This window comes from Oryctolagus cuniculus, chromosome 6 (genome assembly GCF_964237555.1).
Source record: "Oryctolagus cuniculus chromosome 6, mOryCun1.1, whole genome shotgun sequence".
NCBI classification, from domain to species: Eukaryota; Metazoa; Chordata; class Mammalia; order Lagomorpha; family Leporidae; genus Oryctolagus; species Oryctolagus cuniculus.
This window is the reverse complement of record NC_091437.1, coordinates 61,830,309-61,852,223: the sequence shown is the minus strand read 5'-3', so window position 1 is coordinate 61,852,223 and position 21,915 is coordinate 61,830,309. Positions and strand designations below refer to the sequence as shown.

Sequence of the window (21,915 nt, the reverse complement as noted above, 5' to 3'; positions counted from 1 at the left end):
GGCATTAGCTAATATTTTAACAGCATTGTCTCCGGGTGATCGAATTTGCTTTCTTCTTTGTCCTCTCTTGTATTATTTGTGTGTCTTCGTACAATTAAAAGAACTTTAAAAGCATCCTTTAAGAAGTGTAGGTGACAGGGAGATCAACAGGTGCCAGGAGTAGACACTCTTGTGAGTGCGCGACTGCGATTCAGGGCTTTCTGCGAGGTAGGCGCTGGCGAGGCACGTGGCTCATGGAGCTGAAGCCACTGGTGTCCTCATTTTTACAGATGAGGTCTCAAGAAGTGAAGCAGCCCGGGCCTGGGAGACACAGCTGTGATGGCAGGGCCAGGGGCTGTCCCCAGGTCCATCTCTTTCTCCCCAGCTGTTTTCTGGGGAACTGAGCCAGCTGGAGCCACCAGGACGTGGGGTCTGGCCACACTCCTTGGTGATAGCGGTCAGATGTAGACCCTGCATTTGCGGAGGACAATTGGCAAGGGAACAAGCAGAGACGTGAAGGCACGGGGGGCTGTGTGCTACAGGAACAGCTGAGGTCTGAGGACACAGAAGGTAGGGACATCATCCCTGCTTCAACCCCCAGGGTGGGGTCATTTTGTGAGGTCAGAGAAGAGGGTGGAGCATGAATTAGGTCCTAACTGTCCAGGGAAGGCTCGGGGCAGCTTTATGCAGTAGTGAGCTCTCCATCGCTGGAGGTATGCAAGCTGAGACCGGACTTCAGCTGAGCAGAGTTGGTGAGGAGTGGCTTTGTGCACTGGGCGCAGGTTGGGATATGAGTAAATTGGACAGTTTGTGCTGGGTGACGACCCATGCCCCTTCCCCATCAATCGCCACTGTTCACAACCACCAGTTATTTCTCACTCGCTTGTCTTTACTGAGCTGTTGCTCAGCCAGGCTGGGGTGGAACTCTATCTATAAAGAGGTGGTGGAGGTGGGGATGGAGGAATGGGGCAATAAGCCAGTGCCCAAGTGTGAGTGGGGCCAGTCAGAGGTCCCCGCGATGGGCAAACGGCAGGTAGCTTGCTGGGTACTAGTGGCTTGCTGCTGGGGTTGTAGGATGCGATGTGTACCCTCCATCACCCAAACACCAGTTACAAATTCTATTAACACAATAGCTTGGACTCATGGTCTTTGGGGGAGTGAACTATCCGCCCAGTGTCCAGAATGGGGAAAAGGCAGGGAGCACCTAGACCATGGGTGGGAGTTGTTTTGATTGAACCATCACAGCATAGGTAGGCTGGAGGGACCCAGGGCTCCAGGGCGCTGTGTCTGACTTGTGTCAGGGAGCGCACGTGGGAGAGTTTGGGGCTCCGTGGACAATCCTTTGCAGCTTTCACTAACCACTGACCTGGCACTGGGGTAGCAACAGTGTCCTCCTTTTGCTGGAGAGAATAGCGAGTGGGCTGGGTGAACCCTTGAGACATAGTCCAAAGCTAAAAGGAAACTCGAAATCACCCCCAATCGCCTTGGGAGTCTAGAATTCTCATTGGAGGCTGGATGTAGTTGTTCCAAGCAGAGTGTCAACGCACCTGCCATGTTGGGAGAACTTTCTAGAATATCTGGACCAAGCAAGAGCCCGAGACAGCTCTCCTCTAGGGTTGTTGGAGCGCTGGGGGATGGGGTGTGGAGGGAAGGTACCCACAGCCCGTCCAGGGAGGCGCAAGGGAAAGAAGCCGCCCGCCCTCACCTGGGGCTGAGGCGTGGCAGATGGCGGCGAGGAGGAGGACGGGCTCCGTGGGCAGAGGGACGGACACGAGGCGCCGCCCACGGAAGGATGCCACGCAGCTTCTCTCCTTCACGCGGCTTTCAGCCGCTTCTCACGTGCATCTCTATTTCCTGTTCAAGATGACAAATGTATTCAGATGTATGCTAATTGCACAGCCGGCACCCAGAATAGAATTCGTCGTAGGCAGAGACTGCAGAGTCCCCCACTGCTGCGGTGAGAGACCGGAGTCGGAGGCTCCCGCTGGAGCGACTCGGACCCTGGGTCTTCCCGCTGCTCTCGGGGCAGCGACGTGCGGCGGCGGAAGCACCCGCAGCTGGCCTTTGAGCTGCCTAGCTTTAAGCAAGTCCTTTCTCCTCTTTGGGTTTCCAAAAATCTCAAAGAGGGATGCAGGCAGGTCCTCCTGTCGCTTTGCCTCCTCCAGGGCTTGGGCCATCGCCCTGGGGGCTTGGAGCCCACGGTGGCTTCTTCCTTGCAGGAGGAGCTGCCCGGCTGCCTGGTCACTTGGGTCCCCCTCTCACCAGGTCGCTTAGAAGCAAGCGGCACGCCCTTTCCCGCCCTCCTGGAACTCCCGGCAGCTCCCTGCTAAGAGTTCTACAGCCCGAATTCCATCAGGGCAGCCCGGCCCGCCTAGCTCGTGTGTCCCCCTGTCACCCCTGGGCGAGCAGCAGGAAGCTGTCCTTTCTTTAGCTCTGGTGACCCCGGGAATGTCCAGGGTCCAGGTTGGAATCCTGGCTGGGCTGTAATGCCTTGTGCAAGTCCATGCATCTCCCTGCATCTCATTTTTCTCATTAAAACGGGGCCGGCAGCGCGAACCTCGCGGAATTCTGATGAGGGTGACATTAAATGAGATAATCTATGCAAAGCAGCAGATGCACAGCCAGCGATTCTAAGCTGCAGCTATTTTTACCTCGGTAAATGCGCTTCAGACCCGGGTGGTTTTTCTGAAGCTCCTCCACGGAGGATCCTCCCCAGGCTTTGGCACCGATGATCGCCCTTGCTTTTCCCAGCTCCTCTGCTTTGCTGGCTCGACCTCAGCTGGCAGATGGGGAAACTGAGGCGGGGGGGAGGGGGTGAAGCTGCAGAGCAGGGACTTCCGGGAAGTTTTCTCCCACCACGTTTTGGGTTTTCCACTGCTCCCCTGGACCCTCACAGCCCAGGGTCCTGGGACCACTCTGGCTCAGGGTGGAAGGGAGCCGGGCCCATGGCAGGGCTCAGCCGCAAGAGGACAAGGGTGGAGGGGTGGGGGGCCCGAGGACAACAGTGGGGTGCCAAGATTGGGGCTGTGGGAGCGTCCACCCAGTTGGGGCAATAAGGAGCCAGTCAACAGAATTTAGCACCATTCTCAAATCCACTAGAAGTCAGTTTGCTTTTTTTTTTTTTTAATCTGAAATGCCACTACACACAATGCAGCCATCAAGAATTCCACCCCATTGAATACTTGTTGTTGGTCTAAGTTCTAAACAATTGCTGTCATTCTTGATGAGTTCTTAGTAACCTATGTTGGCCCCAAATTAGCACATTGTTATCATGTATCCTTTAAAAATATTTATTTTATGTGGAAATTAATTGTGAGGGCTTCCTGTTTGCCGTTGACCATGGTACACCCAGACTCAGCTACAAGCTCCGGCTTTGAGAATATAAGCCCTTCAAAGTCTGGACTCATTCAAGGTCACTTTGGGTGAAGTTCACAAGCGGACTTCAAAAAGTCCACAGAAAAATGGAATTAAAAGACAGGGTAATTTTGGTGCAAAAAACTTTTGAAATCCAAGCACAGTTTTTTTCATCATACGCATTTCCATCGACTTTTTGAAGAGCTCCATGACTACGGCCTCTGGAGTCCTGTATACTGCGGCGTTTGAACATTAGATAAGAAATACTGGGGGGGGGGGGGGAGCGGGGGGGGGGGAAGCTGTGGCATAGCAGGTAAAGCTGCCGCCTGCAGTGCCAGCATCCCATATGGGGGCCGGTTCCAGTCCCGGTTGCTCCACTTCTGATCCAGCTCTCTGCTATGGCCTGGGAAAGCAGTAGAGGATGGTCCAAGTCCTTAGGCCCCTGCATCCACGTGGGAGAGCCGGAAGAAGTTCCTGGCTTTGGATCGGCACAGCTCCAGCTGTAGCAGCCAATTGGGGAGTGAACCAGTGGATGGAAGACCTCTCTCTCTCTCTGCTTCTCCTTCTCTCTCTGTGTAACTCTGACTTTCAAATAAATAAATAAATATTTAAAAAAAGAAATCACTGAGGGTGAAGTCATGGAATGAGGGTGAGGGTATCTTCAATTCTGTCACTTTATGTGACCACTTGGAGCTATTATTTATGTTCACATTTTTTAGATTTATTTATTTGACAGGCAGAGTGACAGGGAGAGAGAGACAGACAGACAGAGACAGAGACAGAGAGATGGGGTGGGGGGCAGGAGAGCTTCCATCTGCTGGTTCACTCCCCAAATCATTGCTGTTGTGGACCAGATCAAAGCCAGGAGCCAAGAGCTCCATCTGGGTCTCCCATGAAGGTGACAGGGGCCCAAGCACCTGGGCCATCTTCTGCTGAATTCCTAGATGCATTAGCAGGGAGCTGGATCGGAAGTGGAGCAGCCAGGACCCAAAATGATGCTCTGATATGGGATGCCAGGGTCACAAGAGACCCTTACCCTGCTGAGCCACGATGCCAGTCCCTGTGTTCATGGACTAGTACACACTGTGAGGTGGAATGCTTTTGTTTGATAACGCAGACTTCAGCTTATATATAAAATATGCCAGCTTCCCTTTAGATTAGTATTTATTTCAGGTTATTCTACCTGAGTGCTCCCCTGTGGAGAGATTCACTCAGTGTGCTGATTACGGTAGGTACAGCCTCTGCCAAGGAGCCATTCAGACCGAGACCAGGCCCCTGGGAGGGCTGGGGTGGCTTCTGGCTCCCGCTGCTTAGATCAAGTCTGTCCCGCAGTGTGGGAGCCGTGAGCCTGCCTGCTGGGGCTACCTTAGGAGACAGCAGCCAGTAGGACAATGAAAACATAGGCTTTATGGCCGGCGCCACGGCTCAGTAGGCTAATCCTCTGCCTGCACCCCGGCACACCGGGTTCTAGTCCCGGTCGGGGCACCGGATTCTGTCCCAGTTGCCCCTCTTCCAGGCCAGCTCTCTGCTGTGGCCCAGGAGTGCAGTGGAGGATGGCCCAAGTGCTTGGGCCCCGCACCTGCATGGGAGACCAGGAGAAGCACCTGGCTCCTGCCTTCGGATCAGCGCGGTGTGCCGGCCACAGCAGCCATTGGAGGGCGAACCAATGGTAAAGGAAGACCTTTCTCTCTGTCTCTCTCTCTCTCACTGTCCACTCTGCCTGTCAAAAAAAAAAAAAAAAAAAAAAAAAAAAAAAAGGCTTTGAGGTCAGAAATGCCAGACCCCCTCTCTGAGCCTCAGTGTGCCCGTCCGTGAAACAGACGGCAGCAGCATCTGCCCGCCAGTTTGGGAGCGGTTTGAGGGTTCAATGGGACGATGTGGCCCAGCTCTGCCCCGCCCAGGAGTTCACCATCACTGGAAGGTGGGGAGGAGAGAGGTCAGAAGCAGAGCCAAGTGTGAGTGTGGGCGTGTCCAAGAGGAACTGGCTCGGCTACGGTGAGCAGAAGAAACAAGCCTCTCTTGAGGGCTCAGTCTGGGTTCTGGAAAGCCTGCTTCCTCCAGATGCCAGGAATGGGGAATTTTTTTTTCTTTTTTTTTTCTTTTATTTTTTGACAGGCAGAGTGGACAGTGAGAGAGAGAGAGACAGAGAGAAAGGTCTTCCTTTGCTGTTGGTTCACCCTCCAATGGCCGCCACGGCCGGCGCGCTGCGGCCTGCGCACCGCACTGATCCAATGGCAGGAGCCAGGTGCTTCTCCTGGTCTCCCATGGGGTGCAGGGCCCAAGGACCTGGGCCATCCTCCACTGCACTCCCTGGCCACAGCAGAGAGCTGGACTGGAAGAGGGGCAACCGGGACGGAATCCGGCGCCCCGACCGGGACTAGAACCTGGTGTGCCGGCGCCGCAAGGCGGAGGATTAGCCTAGTGAGCCGCGGCGCCGGCCAGTAATGGGGAATTTTACGTGAAATCTCTCGTTTTAAAATGTTGGCTTGGGGCCGGCATTGTGGTGCAGTGGGTTAAGCCGCTGCCTGCTATACTGGCATTCCATATGAGCACAGCTTCCAGTCCCAGCTGTTAAGTCCTGGCTGCTCCACTTCAGATCCAGCTCCCTGCTAATGCATCTGAGAATTCAGCAGAAGATGGCCCAAGGGCTTGGGCCGCTGCCATCCACATGGGAGACCTGGATGAAGCTCCTGGCTTTGGTCTGGCCCATTGTGGCCTTTTGGGGAAATGAACCAGAGGGTGGAAGATCTCTCTGTCTCCGTCTCTGTCTCTGTGTGTGTGTGTGTGTGTCTCCCTGGCTCTCTGTAATTCTGACTTTCAAATAAATAAAATTAATCTTTAAAAATTTTAAATAAATCATTGGTTTCTATAACAATGTGGGAGTTAAATAAAACACACACAGGGCTAAATCTGATTCATGAGCCAGTGGTTAGCAGCCATTGGCCAAGGAAAGGCGGGCCCTGCAAGAGAAAAAGAGCGAGACCTGTCACTCTGAGAAATGCCGACGGCCCTCTTTCTGTCCCTTTCTTGGCTGCTCTGTCTCTGCCTGTGCCTCTCCCCTGTTGTCTCCTTCGACTGTAAATATGTCAGAAGTCACCCCTGAAAGATAGGGGCTCTGTGAAAACATAGCACTGCTGGCTGGCGACGCGGCTCACTAGGCTAATCCTCCGCCTTGAGGCGCTGGCACACTGGGTTCTAGTCCCGGTCGGGGTGCCGGATTCTGTCCCGGTTGCCCCTCTTCCAGGCCAGCTCTCTGCTGTGGCCAGGGAGTGCAGTGGAGGATGGCCCAAGTGCTTGGGCCCTGCACTTGCATGGGAGACCAGGAGAAGCACCTGGTTCCTGGCTTTGGATCAGCGCGGTGCGCCGGCTGCAGCACGCTGGCTGCAGCGGCCATTAGATGAAGACCTTTCTCTCCGTCTCTCTCTCTCTCACTGTCTACTCTGCCTGTAAAAAAAAAAAAAAAAAAAAAGAATTAACATTCCTAAACTATAAAAAAAAAGAAAACAGCACTGCACGATGAGCACCCTAAGAAATTTGCATCGTCTTATCGGACACCTGCTAGGTGTTGTCTCAGGTGTGTAGTTCACAGCTTGTGTGCTCTCCTTCAGTGTTTCCAAACCTTTTGCCAACCTGGTCTCCATTTGGAGACCCTCTGAGACATTGTCCCCATTATAATTTTGCCTCCCCCTGGTGAATTTTAAAACCACAGATACATTGGACTTGGCTCTCAGTGTCCGTGGGTTCCCCATCCGTCGCACATTGGCCAACCACAATGAACTCAACCAGCTGTGCGCAGAAATACGTGGGGTGAAAAAAGTTGTGTCTATTGGCCCTAGGCAGGCTTTCCCCCTTTGTCATTGTTCCCTGAGCAACGCAGTACATCAGCTGACTACACATCACTTACACCATGGTGGCTGTTGTAAGCAGTGTAGAGATGAGTTAAGGCATATGGAAGGGTGTGCACATGTTATCTGCAAATAATGCCCTATTTTGTATAAGAGATTTGAGTCTCTGTGTGCATGGCAGGGGGACCCGGGAACAATGCCCCATAACTATGAGGAGCCACTGTGCACTGCTTTATGTAGACCTTGAAAGACCACAAACTGTGGTAATTGCTAAGATTCTTCCTTTCTCCAAAAAGCCACTTTTGCCCCCTTGAGAGTGATTGTCCTCCACCCTCCCCATCTTGAAAACATGTAGTTTCATGGGATCCAAATGAGATCCAAACATCACCATTTGTTTACATGCTCTTGAGAACCCTATTAGGGTCTCCCCTTTAATTGCTTCAAAGATTTTATTTATTTTTTTATTTGGGAGGCAGAGTTACAGAGACAGAGAGAGAGGTCTTCCATCCGCTGTTTCACTTCCCAAATGGCTGCAATGGGCGGAGCTGAGCTGATCCAAAGCCAGGAGCCAGGAGCTTCTTCCAGGTCTCCCATGCAGGTGCAGGGGCCCAAGGACTTGGGCCATCTTCTACTGCTTTCCTAGGCCATAGTAGAGAGCTGGATTGGAAGAGGAGCAGCTGGGACTCGAACCGGTGTCCATATGGGATGCTGGCGCCACGGCGCTGGGCGGGCCCCTTTAATTCTACAAGCAAATTTTTTCCAAAGAGAAAAGTGCTCATTCGTCTTACAAAGCTCCCCTCGTGTGAGTTTTGCTGACTGCATTCCTTGACATCTTTTTAGCATGTTCCTCAGTCCCCTGTATTTCCTGCATGTTGTCGGCCAGATCCAGCCAGGGCTTAATCCACTTGGTGATTGCAAGCCCAAATCTCTCTAATTGGTGGCAGAAGCAAATGGCAATGCTCCAGCCTAGATCCACCCATTCACTAGGGGGATGTCTCCCATTGAGATAAAGTGTAAGAGTTAATTCCCAAAAAAAGCTGAACATTTTAGCACTTCTTGTGGGTTTGTTCATTGCACTGCCTGCAAAGAGTATTTTAAAGCCACTGATTCTAACACAAAGGCTATGATGGAAAGTTCAGCTCTGCTGGCTTTTAGATGATAATATATGTGCAAGTCACGTATTTTGCAGCCAGTGAAATGCCTGATCAACCAGAACATTTCTGTCTCTCTGCCTCCCCTCCCTCTTCTCATCTGTTCAACACGGACTTACTAAGCATCTCTTGTTTGTGCTGGACTCTCTCCCGGTCATTCGGGATGCAGGGGGTGAGCCAGCCGGATTGTTGGGAGATTCCTCTCCCAGAGGCACCTGCCCGTTCCTGTCGCCTCAGCCACGGGCAGAGCACAGAGCGGCCTCACTTGCCCCGTGCTTTTGTTAGTGGAGATGGGTGGAACAGGCTCTTGTCTTCGCACAAGAAAGAAGTCAGAGGTGAGACAGGCGTGGTCAGGAAGGCAGCAAGCTTTGATGGGGTGAATGGACGGACACTTCTCCCGACAGAACCTGAGAGCGGGCGCCCAGTCACTCAGAGTGGGGGAAAGCAAGGTTGCATGGTTCAACGGAGAGGAGGCACCGGGCAGGCCAGGCGGGCGGCTCAGCAGAGGGCGGAGAGCTGAGTGTATGGTCTGTATTCAGACAACTGGTGCTTGTAAGGGAAAGGGGTCCAGTTCTTCCAGCTGTTTCTCCTTCCTCTCCTCCTCCTCCTCCTTCTCCAGGACAAAGGGTTTGCTGGGTGTGAATCAGATGAAATTCCTCCCAAGGTTTCACTACTCAGTGCTGTCAGACTGGGGAGCCCACCTGGCGCTGCGCAGAGGAACTGCTCCTAGGGTGCCTGCCGGGGGTGGGGTGAGAGGAGAGGAGGCCCAGTGTTATCAGGCCAGGTAACCCATTGGGTGCAGAGGAGAGAGGATCCTCCTTGGGGAGCTTTCCTAGGGGGAAGGGCTGAGACCTCCAGGAAAGTTACCGGAGTATGGGCGAGACTTTGCACTGGCAATCCTGGGCTGCTTCCAAGGTGAGCTTCGCAGCTTCTGCTGGTACCTTATTTGCCTTGGGCCCCTCTCACACTCAGGCTAATTTCTAACTTCCTGCCCTAGCACTTTTCTGAGGCACAAACAACAACAACAGCAACCGTATCAGACCCTTGACCTGGCTGAGGGATCCAGGAAAAAATATTTCTGGAAGAGCCCTGGCTGCAGCCCCACGCCAGGGACTCCGGAGGAAAAGAAGGGAGACCAAGCCTGCCCCTTGCTCACCCTTAGCCCTGGCTCCAGCTCCTGGGCCCCTGTTCCTGCCCTCGCTGGCACTGCCACAGCTGAGCAGGAATGAGTGATCATTTGTTGCGATAGGAGGGACTGGCATGTCTGGGCTTACATCTACCGGACTTCCTTGTGTCCCTCAGTGCCAATGTCCTCCCAGGACTGCCAAGTGGCTGCTGGAGGCCCCGTGTGGTCCTTTTATTTTTTGCTTCTAACTTCCTTTCCCTTCCTATGATGCTGCAGGTCAGGGCTTCCAGCAAGGACTGGGGCTCCACGCTCAGCTCAAAGCCAGGTCAGATTTCATGCTGGCCTTGGTGCCTCCAGGTACTGCCCTGTGCCTCCCCCTTACAATGGGCGCTGGACAAGAATCTGCTAGTAAGCCCTTTAGGGACAGGCTGTACCTATGAGAAGTGGCTTCAAGGTATTTTCAGTGTGGCGGGGCTGGGGGTGAGCGTGCTTCCTCTGAGTGCCAACCCTGAGCCTGGAAGGGAAATGAATGCCCCTATGGTCTTGCAGAGCTGGTTTGTGTATAGTCGTAACACAAAGGCAGACTGCGCAGGCCAGGGGCTAGCTGAAGCCTGGCTTCCAATGCTAATGAGGCAGAATTCTGTGTGCACAGTGGAGGGAGGAGCGTGAGGCTGAGGGGGGACCACGCTCCCTTCCTGGGCTCCAGTCTCTGCGGGTGCTCCAAGTCAACGCAGATCAAGTGAAACCACGCGTGGGAATGTGCTTCTGCAAGCCGTAACACTATCATTGAGGAGAGGGTTGTTTTGGGGGTGAATTTTCATATTGACGTTGGAGGATGGGGATGGGGTAGAGAGAGAGGAAGGGAAGGGGCCAGCTCCCAACCAGCCACTTTTGACACAGTGGTCTCACATCATTCCTGCAACTGTTTATACGAGGTAGGCACTCTTACGCTGTGATTTAGCAGACTCTGGAAAATCGTCCTGGTTTTACACATTCCAGAAACACACCAAACTGGATGCCAACATGAAGAAAGCCTGCTGATGATACCTCATAGCCTGTCCCTCTCTTCATTCATCCATTCACTAACTCTGCGTTGGGTGTCACCCGCCAAGACAATGGATTCACTGGCATCAGAAGCTGAGTCTTGTAGCTGGGTGACTGTGGGCAAGTCGCTTCCTCCCTCCGGATATGGGTATTTTTTTTTTTAAGTCTACAAGGAGAACAATAGAACAAGCGTTATGGGTCTGTTGTAAGGCTTCCGGGAGAACCTGGCATGGAGTGGGGACTCAGTGGTTGGGCACACAGTAGGGACACAAAGACTAGGAGTACCCAACCTGAGTTTACCTTCAGTGTGGAGAACATGGAGCTGTGTTCTTACCCAGATCATCTCAGCCCCTTGGGGAGCATTGTGGAAATGAGGGGTGGCGCTTTTGTGGTCAGAGTTGTGACTGCTTCCAACACTAGAGGGAAGTGCCCTGAAAACTCAGATCCTGACATGGGCGCGAGACTCCCACACACACAGCAAGGCACAGGCAGGACTGACCACATCAGCCCAGACCTTAAAATGCCCTGCAGGCTACACAGGACAAACAGAAATCAATAATGCTTCAGTATTTAATAAGCAGAGGTTTTTACAAGATGCTCTATGAAATCCCAGTAATTTAGGAGAAGGTTCTTACAGGGAGAGAGGCTTAAATGGAAGAAAAACACTGTCTTGAGAGATGATTGCCCAATTTCTCTTTTGTGTGACTCTGTCTAACTCACCCTGTACCACAGTGTTTCCAACCTGGTGTTTAGTTGAAAAGGGTTTCCAGCCAGCAGTGCAATTACCCCCAAAAGCAGACGTTGAAACTTTGTAGCCGTGCAGAGCTGATATATCTTACAACAGACTCAGAACCAAATTGTATGCAATTAATGGATATCCACAAAATGCAAGCATAGAACTGAATTCCGTAAATATTTTCTAATATTTAGGATTGTTGCTCTTCAACATACTTTTAATTTCCTGATAGTCCAGTGATGAGAAATGTAAGCTCTGGGGGTTGCACGTGGAAATGACTTGTTTCAGGAGTTGCTTGTTCATTGGCACACACTTTGCTGAAGTCTCCAGGTTATCACCAGTGGGTTCTTATTTCTGAACTGTGCCTTGAGTCTGTCTTCTCCAGGGTACACATTCTCCGCTCTCTGAGGCTGAGTTGTTTCTGGGTTGTGTCACCACTGCCTTGTCCTTTGTCACAATGCAGAGAATTGCCTTGATGCCACTTCGACAATAAAGCCCAATTGGGGGCTGGCACTGTGGCACAGCTGCTGCCCGAGACGTTGGCATCCCATATGCGTGCCAGTTCCTGTCCTGGCCGCTCCACTTGCCATCCTTGGCTAGGCAGGAGATGGTGACCCAGGTACTTCACCCCAGCCACCCATGTGGGAGATGTGGATGGAGTTCCTGGCTCCTGGCTTCCGTCTGGCTCAGCACTGGCTGTTGTCACCATCTGGGGAGTGAGCCAGCTGATGGAAGATCTCTCTCTCTTTCTCTTTCTGTCTCTGTGTCTCTCCCTCTCTCTCTGTAACTCTGCCTTTCCAATAAATAAATAAGTAAGCATTAAAAAAGATAAGGCTCCACTTCTTTGCAAGAATGTTAGCTTCCTCATTTGTCTTTGTATGTTAAACAAACTGCAACGAAGGTTATTTCCTGTTTTCCCATCATATATAAATAGGCCCGGTCTATTTATAGGAACCCCAACGGCAGCTTTTAATCCAAAATCCATTCTGCCTCTGTTCTTTCATTTCACTCTACTTCTCCGGTATCTGAGCACCTTGTTCCACTTTAATCCAAATTTATGAATTATAAATAGGAACAGCAGCTGACTACCTCACTCCATCTTCTGATAGAGTCTTGGCTAAGCACTTGCATATGGAAATATGCGTGACTGCACCATATTAATCCGTTTCCAGTACTATAACAGAGTTCCTGAGATGGGAGCACTCCTATAGAAAGGAGGTTTATTTAGAGCTCGGGTTTGGAGGCTGCACGTCCAAACAGCGCGCTGCAGGTTCTGGTGTGGGCCCCCCGACTGTGTCTCGTCCTGGAGGAGGGCATCATGGCGGGAGAACGTGGGAGAGGGAGAGAGCACTCGGCCAGATGGGAGGGCGGAGACGGAGGAGGGGCAGGCTTGCTCTCTTTTTTTTTTTTTAAGATTTATTTATTTATTTGAAAGTCAGAGCTACACACAGAGAGAAGGAGAGGTGCAGAGAGAGAGAGAGAGAGAGAGAGAGAGGTCTTCCATCTGCTGGTTCACTCTCCAAATAGCCACAATGGCCGGAGCTGCGCCGATCCGAAGCCAGGAGCCAAGGAGCTTCCTCCGGGTCTCCCACGCAGATGCAGGGGCTCAAGGACTTGAGCCACCACCTGCTGCCCCCTAGGGTGCACATTAGCAGGCAGCTGGATTGGAGATGGAGCTAGGACTTGACCCAGGCACTCGGGGACAAGACACAGGCATCTCAACGGCATTTTCCCAGCTGCACCAAACGCCCACCATATAGCTATAAATCATGCGTGTGGGTCTGTTACACTATCTAAGATTTCGGGAATGTAAAGGGAATAATTTTTTAAAAGCTCAACAAATTCAGTTTGCCCCTAAAAATGATTCTCCCTAACAGCACAGATTGGATCTGCTCATTATTCAGTTTTCTGACTCACTTTCAAATATCGGTTATAAAAAGGGAGGTAGGGCACGGAGGAGCGCTCAGAGCCACCGATCCGGACGGATGAGTCCTGATACCCCGGTGCTCTGTGTGACTGGGGCCTCGGCCCCGGCCCAGGCCTTCCCCGCAGCATAGTCAATCTCCCCACTGCACCTGCCTTTGACCTCCCTCGCTTCCCTCCATCCACTGCTCCGGCTCCCAGGCTCACTGAGTCCCTCCCTGGGGGCCGATGGTCAAGGAGGCCCATTGGAGGTGAACAACACGGTCATTTCATGTTTGGATGAGAGGCTGAGCCGGGGCTTCCGTGGTTGGGAGGAACCTTGAAATCATGTCCTTGCCTCATCTGTCGGTGCCTTTTTGTGTTCTGGGAATGGCAGAGGCAGGAGGGATGATTTGTCGGTGAGTCCCCAATGTCAGTGCTTGAGGACCATTGCCCAACAGCTGCCTTGTCTTGCTGACATCAAGAGCATGGAACTGGGGCTGGTGTTGGGGTACAGCGGGTTAAGGGGCCGCCTGCTCGACTGGCATCCCAAAGGGGCACCTGCTAGAGTCCCCTGGCTGCTCCATTTCTGATCCAGCTCCCTGCTAATGCTCCCAGGAAGGCAATGGGAGATGGCCCAGATCCCTGGGCCCCTGCATCCACGTGGGAGATCCTGATGAAGCTCCAGGCTCCAGGCTTCGGTCTGGCCCAGCTCTGGCCATTGCAGCCATTTGGAGAGTGAACCAGCAGATGGAGGATCTCTCTCTCTCTTTCTCTATCTCTCTCTTTCTCTCTTTGCAACTCCACTTTTCAAATAAGTAAGTAAATAAGTAAATAAATAAACATATTTTTTAAAAAGACAAGTGCCTAAAACAAAAACTATTTCTTTAAAAAAGAGCAGAGAATCTAAATTGAGCCTGCCTGAATTCAAATCTTCCCTGTGTGTCACTTCCTGTGTGACCATGGGCAAATTGCTCAACTACTCTGTACTTCAACTTGCCCATCTATGAAATGGGTATAATAATGGCACCTACTTTACAGCGGTGTCATCAGGGTTTAATGAAGCAATCTGAATAGTCCCTGGATGCGCATTTGTTTCATGATAGTTTTTTTGAGATCAACTCATGTCTCAAAAAGTTTTTAAGAGGTTTGTATCTGAAAGGCAGTGTGACAGAGAGAGCAAGAAGAGGGAGAGAGAAGGAGAGAGGTCTTCCATCTGCTGGTTCACTCCCCAAATGACCACAGCGGTTGGAGTTGGGCCAAGCCAAAGCCGGGAGCCAGGAGCACCAGCTGGGACTCCCACTTGGGTGGCAGGGACTCAAGCACTTGGGGCATCATCTGCTGTCTTCCTGGACAGGTTAGCAGGAAGCTGGATCAGAAGTAGAGACACTGGGACTCGAACCAGCGCCCCCAGTATGGGGGTGTCACAAATGGTGATTTCATCTGCTGTGTTACTCCGTCCACTGCACTTAGAAAAATCTAAAGTCTAGCTTTGCTCTGAGAAATGATTGTTCATAAGAGCATGGAATGGATAAGCTCATTACACCTTTTTTTTTTTTCAATTTTTTTATTTGAAAAGTGGAGTTACAGAGAGAGGTAGAGACTGAGAGAGGTCTTCCATCCACTGGTTCACTCCCCAAATGGCCGCAATGGCTGGAGTTGAGCTGATCCGAATCCAGGAGCAAGAAGCTTCCTCCGGGTCTCCCACATGTGTGCAGGGGCCCAAGCACTTGGGCCATCTTCTGCTGCTTTCCCAGGTGCATTAGCAAGGAGTTAGATTGGAAGTGGAGCAGCCGGGACTCGAACTGGCTCCCATATGGGCTGCGGGTGCTGCAGGCGGTGGCTTTAACCTGCTGAACCACAGTGCCAGTGTGGGTGGGGGTGGGAGGGGAGGCCTCCATTCACTTGAAAAAAAAAATGCATGACTCTGGAAACAAAGGCTGTATGTAAGTGCACTGATCACGTGTCAAGAGGGTGGATAAGACAGTCCATTCTAGCATAGTTCCAAGTCCCCAGCTCCCTGCGCCAGGGAAGAGCAAGCACCGTGGAGGAGTCCTTGAATGACAGATTTGACAGTAGAGGATATGGAGACCTGGGCTTGTGCAAAGCACCAGCCGCAGTGCCCGTGTACTGCCTGCTGTGGACAGTGAGCTCGTCTGGTCATCCCCGCACCTCGCACTGCTGCCAGAGCCTCTAACAGGAGCCTCCGCTCCCACGAGTGCTGAAGTCAGAAACTTCACATTGTCACTGTCCATCTTTCCCCAGTGTGGTCTGGTCTTCTTTCACGGCATTGGATGACAGCAGTGAGGGCAGCTCCCAGGCAGCCTCGCAGTGACAGAGGAAACGGCAGCTGACTCTCCAGGCTGCTGAGTCATGCTGCTGAGTCAGGGTGTGCCCTGGGTGAGGTAGACTCTGCATCTCTAACTTAGGACGTTTCCAGTTTTCCAAGGATTTATCAGGGCGTCACTCCATCGTAAGTGCAAAGCACAGCAAAAGCCCCCAACCTGTCAGTAAGTATGCCACTCAGGAACGTTGGAGGCCGGAAGGCAAGGGTGACTCCTAGGCTTCAGCGGAGACGGTGGGAGAAAGGGGTGGCCACGAGCAGAGACCGGCATGGCTGTGGGCAGAGTTCGCATGAGATGATCAAGGGGAGATGGTAAGAAGTTAGACTCAAGAGCGGAGTTCAGGAAAGGGCTCGGAGGGTGTGAACTTGCCAGACACAGATGCCCTTGAAGGCTGCAGAGGTCGGGGGAAGCTCCGGTGGTGGTGGTAGAGAGAACAGTTAGAGGGAGGGAGGGAGAGAGGGGAGATCTTTAGACCCATGGAGGCTGGGAGAAGAGACCCAAAGGCTACAAGAGACCAGGAGAAAGCCAGGGAGCCAGGCAGGCAGTGGGGGTCACCACGCCCACCCACCTCCGTTAGTGCCGAGTCCTTGCTGACCTTCGCAAGAACAGCGTTGATGGGAGGTTGGGGTAAGAACCTGCCTGCAGGGGATCTGGGGTGATTGGGAGAATCAGAAACGACAGGTGCAGGCAGCAAGAGCTTCCCTGCCGGGGTGGGGTGAGGAGTGGGTGCCCGGAGTGGGAAGGCCACGGCTATGTTTGTGCAACAAGCACACGGAGGCCACGGCTTAGCAGTGACGGTGTCAAGGGCCGTTGGGTGGGGGCGGGGAGTTTTAGTCTCTCCTCCCACAGCTCCGTCAGCCATGCACCCTCTTGTCATGGCTCACACAGCTCCTTCTGCGCATACAGCAAATTGAGTGAGCTCAGCCTGAGCACATGGGTCTCCAATAGCTCTTCGGCAGGTGATTATGTTAAGTCCCGCCCTTAGTCTAGAATGTTCTCTGCCTGCTGAATTTCTCCTTTTCCTTCAAAGCCTGGTTCCATTGGGTAAACTTTCCTGGGTGATTTTTTTTAATAGTAGAACTTTATAGAATTTTTATTTTTGAGGGACAGGCAGATGAGAAAGCTCCCACCTGCTGGTTCCATGCACGAATGTCTGAAATGGCTGGGGCTGGGCCAGGCCGCAGCCAGGAGCTGGGAACTCAGTCCAGGGTGTGGCAGGAACCCAGCTGTGTGAGCTTTCACCTGCTGCCTCCAAGAGTCTGCAGTAGCAGGAACCTAGAGTCAGGAGCCGGAGCTGGGAATTGAACCCAGGCCCTGCAATGTGGGATGTGGGCATGCTCACCAGCCGGTTAACCACAAGGCTGAATGATGTTGCACTCTGGGTATTTCTGAAGGTGTGAAAATGAAGGGCAAGTGTGTGAGTTTAAGGGTGTTGCCCATGGGACCATGTGTCGTGACATACATGGGAACATGTGATATATGTGCTCCCTGTCAGCAGCCAGGGGATCTCCGAGAATGGGTAAGAGATGCTGACTTTAGAAATGATGTTGTCAGGGCCGGTGCTGTGGCGCCATATGGGATGCCACTGCCTGCAGTGCCAGCATCCCATATGGGCACCGGTTTGAGTCCTACCTGCTCCACTCCCGATCCAGCTCTCTGCTGTGGCCTAGGAAAGCAGTCCTTGGGCCCCTGTGCCCACATGGGAGACCTGGAGGGAGCTCCTGGCTCCTGACTTTGGATCGGCAGAGCTCTGGCCATTGCAGCCATCTAGGGAGTGAACCGGCGAATGGAAGACCTCTCTCTCTCTCTCTCTCTCTCTCTCTCTCTCCTTCTCTTTCTGTGTAACTCTGACTTTCAAATAAATAAATCAATCTTTCTAAAAAAATGATGTTGCCTTGGGGCTGACGCTGTGGCATAGCAGGTAAAGCAGCACTGTGACGCCAGCATCCTATACGGGTGTCCGGTCGTGTTCCAGCTGCTCCACTTCCGATCCAGCTCCCTGATCATAGCTTGGGAAAAGCAGCGGAAGACGGACGGCCTAAGCTCCCGGCTCCTGGCTTCAGCTTGGCTCTGGCCATTGCAGCTACTTGGGAGTAACCAGCAGATAGAAACTCTGTCTCTTGTGCTTTCTCTCTGCAACCCTGATTTTCAAGTAAGTAACTAAATCTTAAAAAACAAAAGGTGTTGTCTAGCCAGCTCTTCAGGGTCATCTGACGCTGTGGGGTCTGTGCCTTTCACGGCCTTTGAGCTACCTTACAACTCTAAGTTGTAGGCAACTGGCAGTAAGTGAGTGACTCTTGTCCACTGTGGTACAAATGACTGTTGCCCTGGAGACACAACTGACCTTCACCTCGGGGAAGGGCCGGCCGGGTCTGCTGAGAAACAGCTGCGCGCACCTGGCTCCTCGTTAAAGCGCCTGTGCCTTAGGTTCCCTTTAAGCCGCTGGGACGTCATATGGGTCCCCTCATTGCTGATGCGCTGAGTCATCTCCTTGACATGTGCTCATGGCACATGTGTGTGACAGCGATGATCTGATCTTTAGAAATGATTGTTTAACAAGTGTTTGATCGTAAAAAGCTGGCCAGTGCCACCTGCGATGAGCAAGGGATAGGAGCGGGGATGGACGGAGCAGAAATGTAGAGAATGCTTGCGACGGCTGCAATCCTGTCCAGGCTTCTCCAACGAAAGGGGGTTTTTCCAGAAAGATTCAGCGTTCTCTTTCAGAACTGAAAGGCAGGTGGAATAACTGGGACCCTCTGAACCAGGGAGGGAGTGGGGCATGAAGCTTGGCTACATATCGCAAATAGATGTTTCTTCCTCTCATACAAAAAAAGTACGGAAGTCAGAAGCTCAGGACTAGCGTGACAGCTTCTTAGTGCCTCAAAGGACTCGGAGCCCTCGTTTTCTGCTCTGGCATCCTCAGCAACGTCCATCCTCAAAGTCACCTCAACATCTAATAAGGTGGGGCCAGCACTGTGGCGCAGCAGGTAAACGCCCTGGCCTGAGGCACCAGCATCCCATGTGGGCACTGGTTTGAGTCCCGGCTGCTCCACTTCCAATCCAGCTCTCTGCTATGGCCTGGGAAAGCAGTAGAAGATGGCCCAAGTCCTTGGGCCCCTGCACCCATGTGGGAGACCTGGAGGAAGCTCCTGGATCCTGGCTTCATATAGGTGCAGCTCTGGCCATTGCGGCCATTTGGGGAGTGAACCAGTGGATGGAAGACCCCCCCCCCTTCTCCTCTCTCTGTGTAACTCTGACTTTCAAATAAATAAATAAATCTCTAAAGAATTATCTAATAAGGTTGCTGAAGCTCCAGCCATCACTTCTGTATTCCAGGCATCAAGGAGGAGAAAGGAAAGAAAGACATACCTCCTCCCTTTAAAGAAGACTTCTGGGAAGTTCCGTACAACACTTCCATTGGCCACGACTTAGTCACGTGGCTACACCTACACGCCAAAACAGCCAGAGAACGAGAAATGAGACCGACTACAACCAAATTTGAAATCCCTACTGAGGTTTGAATCCAGCTTGCGGGTATATTTAGGTTAGCCTTGGCAGTTGTGAATTTTGGAAAGCATGATTAGGCATTTAAATGTTATGAGATAACCTAAAATAAATCTTGGTCGCTGGTTTCTCTGGGAACTCAACGTGTAGTAATGCTGGGCACACATCCTGTGGCTCGCGCCGCCGAGTAGCTGCTTCCTCGTGTGCTGCTCCTCTCTCCTGTGGGTCGTCTGCAGGGCCCTTGTAGATGTCAGAGTCCAGGACCCTGACCTTGGAGGCCCGCTGTCAAGTGCCCAGCTCACCTGCTCTCTGGAGAGCGGACCTCAGGCTGCCGTCTACTCCTGGCTGGGTCAGTTCTGGCTGCGGATGGGTTGGGGCGGGATGAGTGGGAGTAGGGCCCCCATGGTGCCGGCCCCACAGCCGGGAGCATGGGCATGGGGTCCACCCCTCTTGGGTGTCTGCCAAAGTTGGGGTAGGAGGGATGGCAGAGGCTCCCTAAGCAGGAGGCTATTGGCCCCTGCGGGGCTCCCATCTGAAAGGCGTTCAGGGGCAACCCCTGACAGTGGCTTCCTTTTCTGTAGCTGTGACTGAATTCTGCTCCTGGATGGGTTTAGCAAGAATGGAGGTTTATTGGGCTCATAGCATCGGGTGGCCAAGGGCTGCGTCAGAGCAGACAGCAAGGTAGAAGGCGGAGAGGGTGTGTGCCAGAGAAAGCAAGAGACCAGGCTGGGGTTTTAGCAGATAACCAGCCCACGGCCACGACGAAGCCCAGATCTCTCTTAAGGACCAGTCCCTCCTGCACAGCCCCACCGCCCATCACCACCACCATGCAGCAATCACTTCTCCACCTGAGGGGCGGGGCCTTGGTCAAGACACGTGGTGAAGCTGTGTGTTGAGAGCCTGTAGCGCCACCTCTCAGAGCACCTGGCTCCGGCTCCCGACTCCAGCTTCCTACAAAGCAGCAGGCGACGACTCAAGTACTTGGGTTCCTGCCACCCATGCGGGAGACCTGGACTGGGTTCCCAGGTCCTGGCTTCAGCCTGGCACAGCCCCAGTCATGGTGCATGTGCAGGGAGCTCTCTGCTTGTCTCTCAACCACTGGATGGGAGCTCGATCGCGCTCTCTCTCTCTCTCCCTCCCTCCCTCCCTCTCTTCCTTGTGTCTTTCTCTCTGCTTGTCTGTCTCTCAACCAATAGATGGCATCTCTCTCTCTCTCAAGTTAAGTCAATTTCAATGCGAGTCTTGCAGGAGCCATGCCGTATCCCAACCCCAGCCCTGGATGGTTTGCACACATCATTTGGGAGAGTGAGGACCCAGCAGACACAGAGAGGAGAGCTAGCCACTCCAGCTGCTCCGCCTCCCCCTCCCCCCTTCACTAGAGCAAGCAGCTTCGCTCCTTGAGCCATGTTCCTTCCCCCTAGGAAGTGAGTGTTCGGTAGTGTGAGGGATTCCAGCTGGTTCACGGCTGTGAATGCTCTCCATTTTCATAGCGCCTCTTTCCTTCCTCCAAGTCCGGGTCCTCGTGGTCCCCTTAGGCAGGTGCATGGGGGTGGGGCGCCCCGCCCCCATCAGCAATGGCCAGCGGGAGGTTGGCCCTCCACGTCCATGAGTCAGATGAGGCCATGGGGAACCAGGGCCAGGCCTGGGGTGGAAACCACTGGGAAGACAGCCACTCGCCTCCCGGCCGGGAGCTGTGAAGAGGCAGGCTGGTGGCCAGCTTGCCTCCACAATGGGAAACTGCCTGGGAAGGAAGCCAGCGTGGGAGGGAGCAGGAGGGAGAGAAGGGACAGCAAGGGAAAGTCGGGATGAAAGCCTGTAAGTGGCTGCAGCAAGTCAGATCTCAAAGCCACAACTGTCACCAGGGCTCATGCACCCTGTCTACGCCAGTGTTAGTGGGAGCTGGTTTTCTGTCACTCAAAGAGTAACTACCGAAGGTCTGATACGACTCGCAACCACCAAATCAAAAGCCTGTGTTCCATGCCGAATGCTGGCTCACTGCTCCGTATTCAGCACTGGGTTTGGGCTTGCTTTGCCTCCCTATAACTTGCGCTGGATATCTGCTCTTTTTCTCTTTACTCGTTCACTCCTTGTGATCTGACCCACGAGAAAGGCACGTAGAGTTCAGAGCTGGTGCCAGGGCAGGCTTGTGGCTTCCACCTGAGTGGCTGGTCAGTTTCAGTTGGGAGTGCTGGGTTAGCAAGTCAGTGGGAAAGAATGCGGAGCTTGATTAGCAATGCCTGCCCCGGGAGCTGTAAATGAGTGCAGGTGCGGATGCTAGAGCCTTGCTCTGATTGATGTTATCTGTTCCAAGTCAACAAAAGGGAATCGTAATGACTGTGCACCCTACTCCATGGCTGCTCGAATTGCTTCTACTTCTCAGCCTAATTAGAAAATACATACAGGGGCTGGCACTGTGGTGCAGTAGGTAATTCCTTTACTTACGGTGCCGACATCCCATATGGGTACTGGTTCAAGTCCCTGCTGCTCCTCTTCCAATCCAGCTCTCTGCCATGGCCTGGGAAAGCAGTAGAGGATGGCCCAAGTCGTTGGGCCCCTGCACCCAGTGGGGAGACCTGGAGGAGGCTCCTGGCTCCTGGCTTTGGATCGGCACAGCTCCAGCGGTTGAAGTCATTTGGGGAATGAACCGGCCAATGGAAGACCTTTCTGTCTGTCTCTCCCTCTCACTGTATGTAACTCTACCTGTCAAATAAATAAATAAATAAATAAATCATAATATATATGTATATATGTATGTGTGTATATATATATATAAAATTTGTGGGTGGAGGTAACTGACGGAGAGGAATTTGTAAAGGACTTGGTGTGGGTGGCCAGGAGGTCACCTTTAGCTTCTGCTACTTGCTGGTGATCTTTGGTGAATCACATCTCCTCCCGCTGACTGAATTTGCAACATGATGAGAATGGTGGG

The 21,915-nt window shown here is 52.7% G+C and overlaps 1 long non-coding RNA gene across 1 annotated transcript; it reads left to right on the top strand.

Moving 5' to 3' along the window:
• Positions 1-649: 649 nt before the first annotated feature.
• Positions 650-21,707, top strand: LOC127490560 (uncharacterized). The gene is made up of 3 exons (XR_007918577.2): positions 650-731; positions 18,819-19,335; positions 21,488-21,707. It is a non-coding gene; the product is annotated as an uncharacterized lncRNA (long non-coding RNA).
• The last annotated feature ends 208 nt before the right edge of the window (positions 21,708-21,915 follow it).